The following is a 16,013-nucleotide window of genomic DNA, read 5'->3' as shown; positions in this document are numbered from 1 at the left end:
AAAAAAACAAGCGGTGCCTGGCTCAGGACAGCTGTGGAGGGATTTCTCTGAAGGCAGACATCCACAGTTGAACTTTGTGCACTTTGTTTCTGGTGGAGAAGAGCAGGGAGCTTGACGACGTGGCTGAATGCAGAGGTGCATTGCCAGCCTGGTAAAGAGTGTGACTGGCGTGCACTTGTTGGTGTGGATGTTGTAGCCGTGAAGTCAGATGAATCTCGCACTTGATGTAGTGCAGAACTGCATTTTGGTCTTGTTTCATGGGTGAAACTGAGAACCTTCACCACTCCTTGCCGCTCCTCCACAGGCCACCAAGAACTCGTAGAACTTCACAGTGGACGAGGAATAGAGTGCCTGTCTTTTTCCCTAACTTGTCCTTTATTTCTGTCTCTTAGGGGTTAATGGTTGTACAGACTTACAAAGCTCACTTGTTCCAGTGAGATGCTTAGCCAGGATGACTTTCGTCCGTAGCAAACCCATTGCACAGTAGTTAAGTGAGTTGTGTGTGCCTGTAAGTAAGTTCTCTGGAAACTTTCAACATTCCTGTTGCTTTCACTAGCTGGTGGTGTAGGTCCAGGCCCTCCTAGCTGCTGATGCCAAATCATGCGTGTGTCGCAGGCAGGGAGTAACAGTTGCCAAAGGAGAAATTGGCACTGGGAGGAAGCAAGGAGGGAAACAAAGGGATTCACGAGAAGCAGCAGCAGACTTGAGCACCTGGGAAGTGTTGAAAAGCGTGCAGGGCAAGACAGCTGAACCAGAAAGGGCAAAAAATGTAACAAAAGCAACAGATGTGCTCTCAGCCTTTCTAATTAATTTTTTATGAAAGCTACTGTTAGGTTTAATACTCTTTTAAATTATTAGTGATTCAACTGTGAAGAACTCTGGAGATGTTAGTATCTTTCATCACACGGGCTAGCAAACTGTATTTAACTTTTAAGGGATGGGACTGAGACTACACACTTCTAATGATTTTAAGAAATTAAAATACCATTAGAAAAGTGTCATCTCCCCTTTTAAATTAATAGCATAGCTGAGCTGAAGTTATGTGTGTTCCTCAGCCCAGTGCTTAATTAGGGCTTTCGTTTCACTTCAGATGTTTTTGAAATACGTTGATCTCATTTTTTCCTTCTCCTGTAATGAATTATATGTAATTATTCACCCTATGGTTGGGGAGGAAGAAAAAACGTGACAAAATGGATGCAATTGTTCTGTTTTTTGTTTTCTGAAAGTTGGTGGTTCTAGAGAGGCAGAAGGGGTAAAGTGAAAAAGAACAATGCAAAAAAAAAAAATATATATATATATTCTATTTAAAAAAAAACTAATTGTTCCAGCTTTTTGTAAAGTGGCTGATTATTGTTAGCCTCCTTGCAGTGGTGTGCTTTTTACTGGCTTTGAACAGCAGCAGTGGAAGGAAAACTCAAAATTCAGCTATGTGGGAAATCTCCCCTTTTTGGTCCCTGGCTGTGTGCACTCACAACTCCTCAGAGCTGCATGCTGGTGACATGTGGACGTGGTTTTCACTGCCCACGTCTGAGCTTGAGTCCTGGTTCAGATGCTCAAGTGCAGCTCAGAACTGCAGCGTTTGTGCCATGGCACTGCAGGTCCTGCACGGATGATTTTCAGGAAATCCTCATCGTGCAGCTTCATTGTCAGTGCTCATCCCTTTAAGCCTCCAGTGGAACCTAGTCCCTGTGGGATAGCTGACTAACCATCGGTGATACGGTGTCATGGAAGAGGAATGATGAGGGCTGCAGAGTTGTGATGTCATGGTCTAATGACTTCTGATGAAGTACAGGACATTTTACATGTATACGTAGTCCAGGACGAGTGTGGGAATAGGTAACCTCAACTCCTTCTCATGAGAGGGCTTCCCTTTTTAGAGCAATGTGCAGGGATTGATTTGGAAACCAAACCAGAATCAAGGCACCCTTCCTGTGTAGATGTGCCTGCTGTGGGCAGTACTAATGAAGTGGAATTTTTACAGTCACTTTTCAAGAATTTGTCTTCAGTGATAGTGTGATAAGATTGCTTCCATCACAGGTAAGAGGACATGTTTGTGTTGGCACTCTGGAAGGTGCTATACGTTGTTACATCCAACACTTCGAAATTTAAACAAACAAACAAACAAAAAACCAAAGTGTTAAGCATGTTCATGAAACAGGACACGTGTGGACAGAAGCAGAGCGGATTTGCTGTGGCTGCCTCTTCCCCACTGGCTTGCATGGCCCAGGACAGCTGCGGCTGGTTGTCAGCAACACTTAGGTGTATCAGCAGGGCTGAGGCAAATATTTTAAAAATAAATCCTGTTTTATCCTTTTTAAGGTTGAAATGTCTTCCAACAGTTTAGTCTGGCCTATGCTATTAACAAGTAATTAGTGAGGGCCATGTTTCGTGTTACTGCTCTGATTAATGCATGAATCTGAGCAGGGGAGGGGGTAGAGAGGGAGGGGAAGGCAGCGTGCAGGGAAGGGGCTCACAGGCAAAACTATTCAGAACCACGTCAGCTATTTTTATCCTGTTCTTGTCCTTTCTCCCTCCCACAACTTTCCATTGTACCAAAATAGTTCAAAATGTTTATGGTTCAGGGCAACTGACATCAGAAACTGACCTGCTGTGCCTCACCGAATATTTCTGTAGCAGGCAGCCACTGTGCTGCACTGAGCAGCTCGGAAAGGGCAAAAGAGCATCTCGTGCTCCGGCAAAGCAAGGCTAGGCACTGGGGGCCTTGCGGCAGCTCTGCTGTACACAGGAAAGCACAGAGGGGCTTGTGGAGATGGTTCTTTGACACAAGTGCCTGCCACGGTGACAGAGCGGGTCCTGATGGAGGTAGGCCCTGCAGCATCACCAGGCCCTTCAGAGTCCCTCAGCGCCATGCACAGGGAGCGAAGTCGCTGCGAAATTCATCAGGTTGTGCTTGAAAATGTGCCTGCTACAAGCTGTAGGTACCCCTGTACAAGGCACCTAACAGCCTCGGCTCCTTCTGGAGTGTGGGACTTGAAGCCGTGCTCTGGGAGGAGGCCGTGTCTCGTTAGGCCTGTGTGCCAGGCACTCCTCCATTTCTTTGGAATCGTTGTCACTGGTGTTTACTGCAGGAGTGTCACAATCCCGCTGTGTTTATGAAGCTTGGTAAGCCGTGTACGGTGTACTGGCTTAATGGAGAAGCCAGTCTGTGTTCATTCAGAGGTATTTTACAACATCGAGCTGTATTTTGGTTGTGTTCTACATCCGGTGAGCAGATAGCCAGAGGGAGATGACTGCTGACATTCCTCTGTGTGTTGAAATAACCCTCTAAGGTGTCTCCAGAGCTAGTCTAAGTTAGTGGAGCCCATTAACGCCGAAGCTAGGCTGTTTGAACTTGTCTGAAAACGTTTGTTTTCCAAGTTTGTTTCTGTTTAGTGCTCCTACACTTGTTTCAATAACAAAAGTGTAGGAGACGATGGGGATTGGTTATAGCAGATGCTCCCTGGGTGAAAAGAACATTGTAGATGTCTCTAATTCCTTTTAATTTTTTTTTTTTTAAAGTAGAAAAAAAAAGAATTGTCAGTGAGTGCAGCTGGCTGTGCTCAGAAAGACAGGTAGTGACAGAACATAACTCTTAAAACAGTTGAAATACCTGAAAAACAGCTAAAATACACCCCAAAAAATATCCCATCATGCCATGCAAAGCTGATAGAATTATTGAAGAAAGGTACCTTGGGCTTCTTCACAGTAACTTCAATGCCAGAAAAGATGTTAGGTGTCCTTGGTAGCTCCTCTCACACTAGCCACTTACCCAAATTTGCTGTTCAGGCCGACATAGCCATGTATCCCAGATCCAGAACAGCAGAGGCTTACAGGGACATATGCTGACGATCAGCAGGATGCATTTGGCAAGACTGGAGAAAGGAAATTTGTGCTGAACTAGGTCTTCCTGACTCCTCGTTATACAAAGTCCTCGGTTACAACGTGACTGCCTTTTTTATTTTCTTCAGAACTGACCTACTCAGGGAACAGATAGGGTCTTGACCATCTGTATGGGACAGAGGGGAAATTGCATTGTCTCAGTTGGAATACTTCCTTTTCTGTTGTTTTTCAGTGTACAAAACCTGTCTTGTTACATCATTCAAATGCATCAAAATGAGTGTTTTTCTTCCACATCTTATTTAACAGGTGAGCTAAGTATATCTGTTAACTGACTTGAGTTACAAGCTTTCTGAAAGGGATTCATATTGATTTTTGAAGTAGGGATTTAAGTGTTGAGACTGGATCACCCAGCAGTGATATTTAGCTGCTCTCTTGAGAGAGACTTCCTTCATAGGAGATCATCTTTCATTTCTTCGTGGTGAGATGGCTAACGCAGCTGTGCACCAGTAGGCACGGCTACAACCCTGCGAAACCACTGTGATATCTGCCCCTTGCTGCCAGGAATTGAAACGGGGCTTCTCAGGCAAGCACACAGCCTTGGTTGAAAAGAGTTAGTCATGACCACCCCTTGTTTTGAGGTGTGATGCTGGGTTGGAAAAGCTGCTGTAAAGCATGACTTCACGTTGTGTTTTGAGCAAGAAGCTTAAATACCAGTCTCTGCTTGTGTGAAGTGATTAATTGTAAGTCCCTGCGAGCAGCTAAAGGTATTGCTTGCCATTTGCACGTGCAGCCAAGGGAACGAAGCTAATTCAGCACACAACCGTTCATCTAATTCTAATATTTGGCTTGGAAAATTACTAGTCTTCCTTAACCAATTCCTTGCCTCTGCTTTCAGTGTTTAATTAAAAGAACAAGCAAGCAAGCTCTTGAAGGTAATGCTACAAGTTTGAATGCATCTATATTCTTGTGGTTTTTTTCTGGTCAGTAATGGATCAGTATGTGTCTATAGAGGTGCCTCTGCTGAAGCTTTTCAGTCTCCCTTGGAGTATCCTGAAAAGTAATAAATTAGTCAGGAATCACTACTGTCTCATAAGCTAATTAACAGTGGTTGATCTAACTGTACCAGTAATTAAACTATTATCCACCCTACTGTTTTTTCAATCATTCATTCAAATATAATTTTCTTTGACCCATAATTCTGTAGAATATATTTTAAATAGATCAGTCTTCCTCTGTTGTACATAAAGCAAAATTTTGAACTTCTAGGAACTATTGAAAGGGCTGTATTATTGATGACAAAACCGAACAGACAGCATTGCATCATTCTTTTGCAAAGCAGTTTAAAAATTAACTAATGGCTAGATTACTGAATGCTTTGTACATATTATTTGTTAATGAAAGCTATCCAATTACGATAATGCTTTAATTCCTTTTACCTTCAACTCTCTCTTACCTTGTGAGGGGAGACAGTTTGTGTCGTCTTACTAAAAAAATCAAAGAAAATTCATATTAAGACTGAAAGGCACTGTTTCTTATCGCAAAATCTCATCAGGACAGGTGGGATTTCCCTGAACTAACTTTGATTTACATTTCCAGAAAAAATAGTAAGGAAAAAAGAATAGGTTTGGTTTTTTGTTTGTTTGTTTGTTTGTTTTGGAAAGCTACCATTGAGTGACCATGACCTGTGATAACTTCTAGCAATCAAATGTTCTTTCTAATAAAAATGCTGTAGTTCACTTCAACTGTAAGAGATGAATTTGTCAAGCTTGCCAAACAGTGGATCTGAATTTCACATGGGGCTTCTTCACATCGGTATTTCTGTGCCCAACCTGTTCAGTAATGGCTCTGTAGGTAAATGAACTCACAGCTATGTGCCAGTACAAATGCTTTGCAAATAAGTTCATGAGTGCAGGCATGCAAAATTGCTTGTGAATCCTGAAGACAACCTATAATTTTCCCCCTGCTCTGTATCAATAGACTTTATATTGTTTACTCAAGATCCTACACAAAGACAAAGATATTAGAAGTAATAGATAGGTTTCCAGCTGTGTTTCTATGTATGCTCCCACTTGTGGTGCACTAGTGCTCTTCCGGCCTAGTAAATCCTTCTACATTCTTTTAGATGTGAAACACTGTTTATCTGAAGGATTCAGCTGCTGAAATCCTGCCTACTGTGTGATTACACAGAGATGATGTTTTCAAAGGTGGAACTGTATCTGTAAGGAAGTAGCAAAACAGAGGGCAGAACTTGATTGCGCTCTTCCCAACCAAAGTAGCCAATGTAGCCTTCCAATGCCAGTCACGTTTTATGCCTAAATAATCACAACTTGCCCTGTTCTGCCAGAAATAAAGACAGCCCTTCAGTGTTCCTCGCCTCTGGGACCGCGCTCAGCTGCCAGCTGCCGTGCTGCAGCACGGTGAGAAGGATTTATCTGTGGAGAGCACCGACTGGGAGCAAGTATTCCCATTAACTGTTGGGGGACTGCGTCACGCAGCCCATATTGCTGCCCTCCGTACTGTAGTTACCAAACATACCATAAAGCACTTTGTACTGGTAAGAATTGAGAAGTATTTCAGATTCCAAGTACATCAGACGGTACCGTGCTTTGCGGGACAGGTGAGGTGGTGAGCTAGGCTCACCCCTCTGACATACCTCCTTTGCAGGTTTTCTTTAGGCTGTGGTGGTACCTAAAGTTAGTTAGTACTGGTAGGTGAGTATTGGTGTGGGAAAAGGGCAGCGAGGAAAGTAAAACCATACAAAGCCAAACCTGTCTGCACCCTGGTGCTCTGAGCAGAGTAGGCTGTCTGCAGTTGTGTGTCTTGGGCTGTATAGCAAGAAGTCTGCGTGCTAAAGCCAGGTTGCCATGGAGAAATAATTCCTTGCTCTTGAAGCACGGTTTTACCCTGAAAAGCAACTCTGTGCGAGCTTCATTGTGAAATCCCACGTTTACGAGGCCGTGAGGTTTCCAAATCAAATTTGCTCAGTTTGGAAATAAAAAGATAGCTTTGCAATCTGCCAGCTCTACAAACTGCCTTTGGCTCGGAAGATAACAAGCGGCGTCTTCAGTGGCTCCTGTGCACTGGTGGTGAACTCCCTCCCTGCAAAGGTGAACCCGAGTGTACTGCGTGTGCTCCCCTGGAGAGATAGCAGGGCTGCCTCGGAATGGCTGGGAGGAGCGGCTGCTGCCAGAACTTGAATTTAACCATAACGCAGAAGTCAAAACAGCTCTTCTTTAAGTGTATTCCAGTGGAAGATTGCAGGAGAGAAAGTAACAACAACAAAAAACCTGCCTAAGTTAATAGACATGTCTGAAAGCACATGGGTAATAGATATGTTAATTAAGTTTCCACGGTTTTACTTCAGTACCTCTTACATTCTGCAAGTTGAAAGAAAATGTAAAACCTTGAGAGGTATGGGTTTTTTCCTTGTTGTTGATAATTGGGCTGCTTTTACTTTTTCCTTGTTCTCGCAAACGCTTGTGCTGGCCTCCAGAATTCCAAGTCATGTTGAATAAACACAACAACCAGCCTGGTAGGCCTGTATTTGCCTTCTCCGTAGTGTAAAAGGTGTTAAGAGCCACCCTAAAACTTTGCTTGTGTTCAAATCTTGGTGCAGGTCACCTGTCCTTGTGGTTCCTCCTCACAGCTCCTGCTGTGAGAGCTTTCCCCCTGCAGCACACAGCCCCTGGGCAGCAGTAGGCTCTGCATCTCAGCTCTTCTCTGCTCTGAGCTTGGTCCTCCTCCTTCCCCCGTGTGTTTTAATTAAAGAACTTCAAGCCGTGCCATGGATCTCTGCCTTGGATTGAGATGCTTTTTCTGTATGCTGGAAAACTATTAATCTCCGCTGACTTTAAAAGGGTTTGAGAGAACCGGCTCACGTGTAAACATTTACATGCGGAGCTGTTTGATGAGATGAGTCCTGGTCCTGCTGCCCAGCTGCAGTGCGGGGTATATTTAGCACGAGGAGGGCAAGGAAGTGTTTGTGTTGCTATAACACAAATGGTGTTTTCCTCTGAGGGAGGTGAGGACACAGGAGCATCCTTATCTTGGGGCTGACAGCTTTGGAGCGTGCGCCTGGGAACTCAAATGAGCTGCATGGTAACCAGACAAACCCCAGAGCCCAGCACTCCGGCCACTGTTTTCAGCTGGAAAGTTTGTGGAAAAAGTTGTGAAAGGGCCGGGTGTGGAGATGCTGCTGGAGAGAGCCACGGCAGCCGGGCCTCTGCTGCCCCTTCGTGCCCTGTGCTGGGCCCTGCTCGGGGCAGGAGGCATCGCACGGGGCAGAGCGCCCAGGGTGCTGCCTTCTCCAGCAGCCCATTGCCCTCCTGCTCAGGTTTTGCTTTGCCTTCAGAGCTTGCCCACAGCTGGAGAGCTAAAAACACCGCCACAACAAGGAGGAACACCCCCGAGCCTGTCACACGCTCAGGCCTCTGGCACAGCGCTGTGCTCTGCAGCTTGTTCCGGGCACTGGGTGAAGGAATTGTTGTGGCACGCCGACTGTGACCTGCTGCATCTCTCACCACAGCCCCCGTCTGGCTCCACGTGGAGGTCCTGAGAATAAACATGAGGGAAGATGTGTCCTTTTACTTTCCTAAGCCTTAGATTACCAAAAACCGGGCCTGTGCAGGGTGGTTGCTTGGGTAGGACAATTCTCTGCGTTCCTGCTGGCGAATGGCTCCCTCTCACTTGCGTCACCAGTAAATGCTCAGCTCTGCTGCCACGGCTCGCTGGGGCTCTGCCCCCTCGCTCGCTGCCTGGGGGGCAGCGCCCACCCCAAGGCCCCCGTGGAGGCAGGGGGAGGTCAGAGGCGCGCTCTGCTGCTCGGGGAGGAGTCCTGGCAGGTACCGGAGAAGAAAGGGAGCCCCAGCGCAGCGTGCCTCACCACAGGAATGCACACTGCGCCTTCCTGCAGCCCTCACTGAGCCCTTCGCAAGCCCAGCCTTGCCTCCAGAGCTGCTCTTCCCAGAGCTGCACTATGGAGAAAAGGGGGGGTCCTGTGGCCACCAGCACCTCCCTGGGAGTTGGTGGCCTTCAGGAGGCAAATGACACGCAGCTGCCACGGCAGGGGGGCAGGCAGAGGAGAGAGACGCGGGGAAGGGAAGGGAAGCCGGAGGCACGGCGTGGGCAGGTGCCCCGTGTGCCCCTCGCTTTGCCAGCAGCACCAGCTGGAGCTGGGTTTGGCCCTGCCGAAGCGTTTTGGGCTTTGTGCTGAGAAGCAGCATTATGAAATGAGGTTATGGCACTTGTCGTCCTTAACATGCCTGCCATGCCTTGGCACCGGCTGCGCCGCGCAGCATCCGGAGGCCGAGCACAGATTCCCTTTTAAGGCAAAGAGCCACTCTGAGAATCCCGGGGAAAAAGTTTCCCTGGCATGGAGGGTACATTCTTCTTCCCTCCTCCCCTTAAGTAAACTATTAGTAACGTTGAAAAACAGAACAAAAATGAAGGAGCAGGGCCAGAAATGCTGCCCAAGGCATTTTATTCGGCGCGGCCCCCTTAGAGCCGTGCCGTAACCTGGCCCCGGGGCTGACCCAGGGCAGGAGCTGGGAGGAGCGGAGCTGGGGTCCCGGGGTCTATCGGGGACCTGGGGCGAGAGGAAACGGGAGCGGAGACGGCCTGGAAGTGCACAGTCTCCTTCCCATCCCCAGGCCCTGGAGAAACAGCCTGACCACAGCAATCCGTGAGCAATTGTCTAGCAGGATGCAGTGGGTTTGGGCTTGCGTCCTAATACCTTGCAGTCTCCCTTCCCCCGCTGACAGTCTGTTCTTTCCCAGCCCTGGACGTGGACGTCCAGGGCTCGTGGTCTGGGCGTGCTGTCTCGTGGCGTTTTCAGCTGAAGGCTTAGCGCGGGTCTTGGCTAAAACAGGAGCTGTGACTGCAGAAAGCTCTCTGCAGGGGGACTGGATCTGCATGGTTTTAAAAGAAGAGGGAAATACAAACACCATCCCTCGCTTTCAGCTGCAGTGAAGTTCAAACAAGGCTTTTAATTCTGCCTTTCGTGCCTGCCGTACAGAGAAATCAAGGCGCTGCGTTCCCAGAAGGTGACCTTCAGGTGACTGCAGCCTTTAAGCCTCCTGCCCTTTTACTTCTCAGAGGGCAAAAGACTGTGTCCTGCTCTGGGAGATGGGGTGGCTGGGGTGGGAAAACAGCATCTGAGAGTTTGTAGCTGGAGTGACCTGCTGCTTCGCTGCTCGTGCTGGGAGGCTGCTGCTGGGAATGACATTTTAGCTCATAAAACTGTTTCCTTCCTGCCATGAATAGGTTCTGGAGTCCCATAGTTGCACAGAGCGTTTCTGACCAGAAGTGAACTGATAACTTCTTTCCGGTAAAGTGCTATGGAAAAAATAGCAGATAAGCCAAGCTGGGAGCAGTCAGCCTGCTTTTCCTTGCAAAGCCGCAGCCCTCAGGGTGGCTGAGAGCTTTGGTGCTTTCCTTTCTGCACAGGGGAGCGCGTTAGAGGGAAAGGGTGTGAGGGTTCAGAGTTCTTACTTTCAGATGTTTTGTTTGCTCTCCTGCTCTACCACTGCCTCTGATTCCTTGCCCCAAGAAGGAAAGGGGAGAGAAACTGCAGCGAAAACCTCCAGCATGCTTTTAATTTTGAGTTACAACCCCCTGTTCACTGCGAGATGTAAAAACGTGAAAGTGGTCGTAGGGATTGGCCTAAGGGACGCCGCTGAGATGTTGGCTCGCTGCCTCTCTAACTCTGCGTTGGCTGGTGTTGTAAGAAGCTAACCCCCATCCTCGGATTACCGAGAAAGTGGGTTTTGGCAAGAGTACTTTGTAATGCTTCATCTGTGGAGGATATTTTAAAACATGGTGTTTCAGAAGGAAAGGAAAAAATGACAGGATGAAAATCAAAGGCAGAGCTAGTTTGATACCCGCCGTGATGTGGCAGGCTGGAGGAACACCGGGGCGAGCTGTGATGCGGTGTCGCTGTTGGGACTCTCTCTCAGGAGGCTGTTTCCCATGGTGGTGTTTTGGTCAGGAATGCAGCATTTCAACCCTAAAATTTTCCTGCTTGTGAACCATATAAATCGTAAAGCATAAGCTAAATTACTTAAAAATAGCCTCCTAAAACCTTAGGTATATGTTTTTTATATTTTGTAACATTCTGTGGGCTTCTTGTTTTTGATCTTCCTTAAAACAGATTTGTCCTTTTGTGCTGCTTCTGTACGCAGTGCTGTGAGCCTCAGGCTCTCACTCTCCTCTCACCAGCACCGAATACATCAGCTAGATCGTCACACCTGAGAAATGTTCTTTTCTGAATTTGCTGGTGATTCCTGGAATTATACCAGTTAACCTTGGGTAATAAATAGGAGCAGTTATTAACAAATATTAACCGCAAAGTAAGCGTCTTTGTGTTGCAAGGGTCATCATCTGTGGCAATTTTCATCCCCGCAGACCTGAGGTGCCTTGTGAGTTTTGAAGTTTGCAAGCAGGGAGAAATTCGCCACTTGAGGCCTGCTGGACTTGCTCTGTCGATTTTCAAAGAGAAACCAGCATCACCTGGCTGGGACCTGAAACTGGCGCAGGATCCAGAGGGCACAAAGTTTTGCCTACAGGTCTGGTTCCTTGCCATTATGTTTTTGGTAGAATATATATATATTACTTTACTCTTTTAAAGTCACTTCAAAGTGACTTTAAAGTCTTTCTCAAGTCACTCTCCCATATGGTGTTTGTTTCTGGAAACAAACAAACAAAATAACCTTGGATTTGCCACATTAAGAAGAAAAAAAGGCACTGGTGACTTGTATTTTAAAAAGAAAAACTAAATGGCCATTCACCCCAGGGTGTGGAGAGCTGGGTGTGAAAGGTGTAGGGGATGGTGACTGAAGCCTCATGGTTTGACCCTGAGCAGGCTGCAGTTTTCGAACTGGTGTCAGAAGCTGCCCAGCCTGCTGGAGGTGGCAGGATGGGGTTAGAGCAGTGCTGGGCAGCTGGTTGTCTCTGGGAAGAAGGAATCCTGAATTGGTAGAGATGATCTTAAAATGCGTGATCAGTTTAGTGAAGTTTGGCATTTCCTAAACCACGGGCATCCCCTGTGTGATCCAACTTGTACTAAATGCGGCTCACATACCAAAACCGTGGATGCCTGGTACGATTCCAAGCAATGTGAACCAAATCGGGTTAAGGAGCGTGTCCCTGCTGTGGACACTGTGTCCCTGACACGTCTTCAGCTGAATCAGATTGCTGCCCCTGTGCTTCTTTTGAAACAAGCCGTATCAGTTGAAATGGAAGCACGTCCTTAGTGTTTGTACAGTGAATAAACTTTGAACCTTGCAGCCAGTTTCTGGTATGAAAGGGGAATAATACTTTCCTCCTATGGTTTTAAAACTAAATACCTGGATGGTGCTTTGAAGATGCTCCAAAGAAGGTTTTTTAGACCAAGAAACTACCGGGCATCTGATCAAGAAGGAAATGAGAGAGATCTTGATTAACTGAGACAGGCTAACAGAGCAACCTGGGAAATTGGCATTTGTGCTCGATCTTAACGAGGCGGTTAGTCCAGGAAAAAGATCATCGTGGCCCAGCGGGCCCGTGAATCCGTGGTGTTGCCTTACACGTCTCTTTCTCCAGTGAGATCCAGGCAAGCTTCCAGCCGCTGTGTTTTCTCAGGTGAACACGAGGCTGAGGACGGGACCCGGCAGGAGCAGCAAGGAACCTTCCCTCTGGCTGGAGCCGGTTCGTGGAAGCTGCTGTTACAGTGCTTAGCATGAGCGACCTCTCTTGTGCCATCTCCCAGCCCTTCTCCCTCTCTGAAGCTTCTTCCTGGGCGTGACTTGGCCTGTGGCATCATACCCGACCAAGTGCCTAACACCACACACACACAAACCTAGCCTGGGACTTAGCTGAAGGATTAGTTTGCTCTCTGGTTTACCTGCCAATGAAAGCTGCTCAGTGCTGTCTCCTTAGCTCCCGGAAGATGTCTCTTTCCTGAACTAGTAGCCAAGCACGGATAGGCAGGCTTTGGGCTAACCTTGGCAGACCTCCACCATGGTGCTGCATCACAGCTCTTCCTGCAGCTGCTTTGGGGTTGCATTGATCTGACACGTAAGTGCTAAGATACATCGAGCAGAATTCTCTCTTTTTCTTTTTTTTCTTTTTTCTTTTTTTTTTTTTTTTTTAAAAGAAAAGCACAGATAAAGAGAAATCAGGACTTCTGTAGGCTTCAGTAATGTTTTGAAAGGCACTGCCCTTTTTGTGGTCTTGCATGACATTTAGTTACGTTTTCCAGTAAATAATCTGTAGGTGATGGACTGTGGTGTTCCCTGGGCAGAGCAGTAGGTCTCCACAGCGCTTGACACTTTTCCTTTCTCTGAAGGCAGGCTGAACGAGCTGGTTTTGAACGTGCTGCTTTATGCTCGCTGCTGTAGTCTTCACTTACGAGGGTGTTCTGGGACACCTCAGAAATGGCAACACGTAATTTCTCATATTTGTGTGCTTCAAAGTGAAAAACTGAGGAAGGCCTCTTGCATGTAAGCCCGGCAACACGAAGGGAATAACGAGTGGTTTGGTGGTTCTCTTTGCACACCGGGAGTTGGCTCCAGGTAGGTGGTGTTTTCTTAGAGGCCTCTGAAACAGCAGTTTGGAGGGAGGGGAGAGCAGAAGCAAGGAAGCAGACCTCTGGGCTTTTCTTCTGGTACTTCTGGTAAGTGTGAATGTCTGAGCCTTGGTTTATCTGGAACACAGAGCTGTTACTTGTTGACTCTTCATCACAGAGAAACGTGTTTCTTAAACTGTTTTCTCCGTACTGCTGTATGCTCCAGCTTTGTAAGTCTGTAAAGAAAATGCTTTAGTATTGACCACTATTGACAGTTTCTAACCTAAACCTACAGTTTTGCAACCCAGGCTGAGCATGATTAAATTAATACTACAGAGTCTGATTTTACAACCTGAGTTTTGTCTGAGGGAAGATGTGTGGTCTGATTTAAAACCTGGTGATGTTAAGACTGGAGTTTCTTTTGTTTGTACTTAAAACACTTGAGCCGTGTAACACCCCAAGCAGGTCAGGAAGATCTGCTGGTAGAAACGATTTTCTGGGGTCTTGTGTTAGTCCTCAGCAGCTGCAAAAGGTTAAACAGAAGTTTGTGCTGCAGATGGTGCTCGGACATTCGGGTTTCAGTGGTGTGAGTAGAACCCCCTGGGTGTCGGTGACACCTGTGAGTAGGGGCCTCGTTGCAGGCTCAGTGATGGAAGTCACGAGCCCAGCTCTTTCTTAAGCCCAGGCAGAGCCCTGGGAGGCTTCTGTTTGAGGCCATTCGCTTCTGACTGAGGCCGTTGTGGACAGACTTGCAGCCTGTTGAGAAGCGCCTGCAGGTACTAACGTGTGGGAATGAGTTGGTTTTGTAAAAGGACCATGTGTAATCAGCACATTTGTGAACTCCATCTAGCGCTGAATGTTTGTTGGGTTTCCTGGAGAGAAGGTGCTGAAGGGAGGACAGGGTAAAGGCGATGCACGTGCACTCGCTGGAAGGTCTGCCTCGGCCTCCTGTTCCTGCCCTGCGTGCATTCCCTCCGTGGCCTGGTTCCGTCACCTCTCTGTCCCTCCGTCTTTGACCCCCGTCCCCTCTCCCCCTCCTCTCAGGAGCTGCTCTAAGCTGACGTGGTGCAGCCCTGACCCGGGGACCTTGGTTTGTCCTGGAGTAAAGCAACGATACAAACTCTGCTCTGCCTGTGCTGCTTCGCACCGATAGCTGTCCTCCCTGGGTGGTGAACGCGGTTTGTCAAACCGGCCTCTCACACTGAAGGTATTTTCCACCTCAGTGTTACTGACCTGTAACTCTCCTTAGCTTCTTAAAAGATGAACTTCTCCTTCAGTGTCAGAATCCTGCTCCTCCCCCTAGATAAACAAACAAAATGGGAAACCGCCCAGCAGAAAAAACCCACAGCCTAGGAGTATCTCCTGGGTTGCCTGTAGCATTGCCTGTCAAAGGCCCAGTGAAGGTACGGCAGGGAGCGTGCCAGGCCTGGCTGTACCAGCCTAGGAGTAAGGCAGCTTGTGCTTGGAATTAAGCAAATCAGTGCCCTCGGGTATTTTTGACTAGCTCAGGGCCAAGCGCATGGTATCAACTGGATTTATGGTGTTTGCTGTCAGGGTAAGGTGGTTTCAAGTCTTAACATGGCATTCCTGCAGAAGGAAGAGGACAAACATGTTGCTTCACCTATTATAAAGTCGGGTTACAGGCTAGCCAGCGAGACTGTTCCTTCATGCCATTCTGTTTTCTTTGGGTATTATCAAGTTCTGTGAAAACCTGCAGCCTCACGCCCAAGCAGAAATGAAGGGCACAGAATCATACCTTTAAATACCTTCAAGGCCTTCCTGCAATTCTTTCATGGATGTTTCTTTCTTATCTACAGGTCATTTTTACATGGTGAGGTTCAAAAGCTATCTTGCAGACGTAAGGGTTTGAAGACAAGAATACTTAGCTAAGAACCGGGATCTAAGACGTCCCTTTGGGCATCAGCTGTGAGAATTAGTCCAGGTTGCCTCATTAAATCATCCCAAGGGACGTATCTTGCAGACTTCCTTTGATTTGAAGGGCATTTCAGTGGAAAAAGGAGATGGCAGGGAAATGTGCAAGAGAAGTAACTACACAGTAAACTGACTGGTCTTTGTAAATACTGGTTTTAGTTTATTCTCCCACTGTAAATGTAGCCTTTTAAAGGATATTCCTGTCACAGGCACCCCCTCTAATGGTGACGTTCTCATGAACGTGTGGAAGTGCAGCAGGACCGTCTTTTCCCTGCTGGAGAACTCTTTATGATGGTTCCTGTGCGTCTGTGGCTTGTGAATACATTGCGAGGGTGTAAGTGTGTGTCCTACTGCTGTCATGAAGCTTTCCTTGATTGCTCCTTGCAGGCGGCCTTCCTTCCTCATCAAAAAGTCCCTCCAGTCTTAGGTTACTGCTTAGAGGGAAGTATGACAAGGCTCAACCCAAGTTCTAGGCAGTAACCAGTGGTGGTCCCGGTAACTGAGCTGTAGTAGGCGATGGCAGGCGTTCCTTTCTAGTAGAAGGCAAGTCAAGGTCTCTCCCTGCTATGGCAGTGCTGAAGATGTGGACCATGAGTCATTCTGAAGATGGGTTTAATGTACAGATCAGTAAGGAGCCCGTAAAAAGAGCAATACAAAGAATTATACTTTCTTTGGGGAAAGCACTGACGCGTAGAACACC

At 47.3% G+C, this 16,013-nt stretch overlaps 1 protein-coding gene across 2 annotated transcripts in view; it reads left to right on the top strand.

Annotated features, from left to right (window-relative positions):
• The window catches only part of MOB2 (MOB kinase activator 2), a 112,657-nt gene that overhangs the window by 84,389 nt on the left and 12,255 nt on the right, over positions 1 to 16,013 (top strand). The window lies entirely within an intron of this gene.

Source organism: Netta rufina (genome assembly GCF_964035555.1).
Source record: "Netta rufina genome assembly, chromosome: 5".
Classification (NCBI taxonomy): Eukaryota; Metazoa; Chordata; class Aves; order Anseriformes; family Anatidae; genus Netta; species Netta rufina.
Note: the sequence above shows the minus strand (reverse complement) of the source record. Positions and strands in the feature narration are given on the sequence as shown.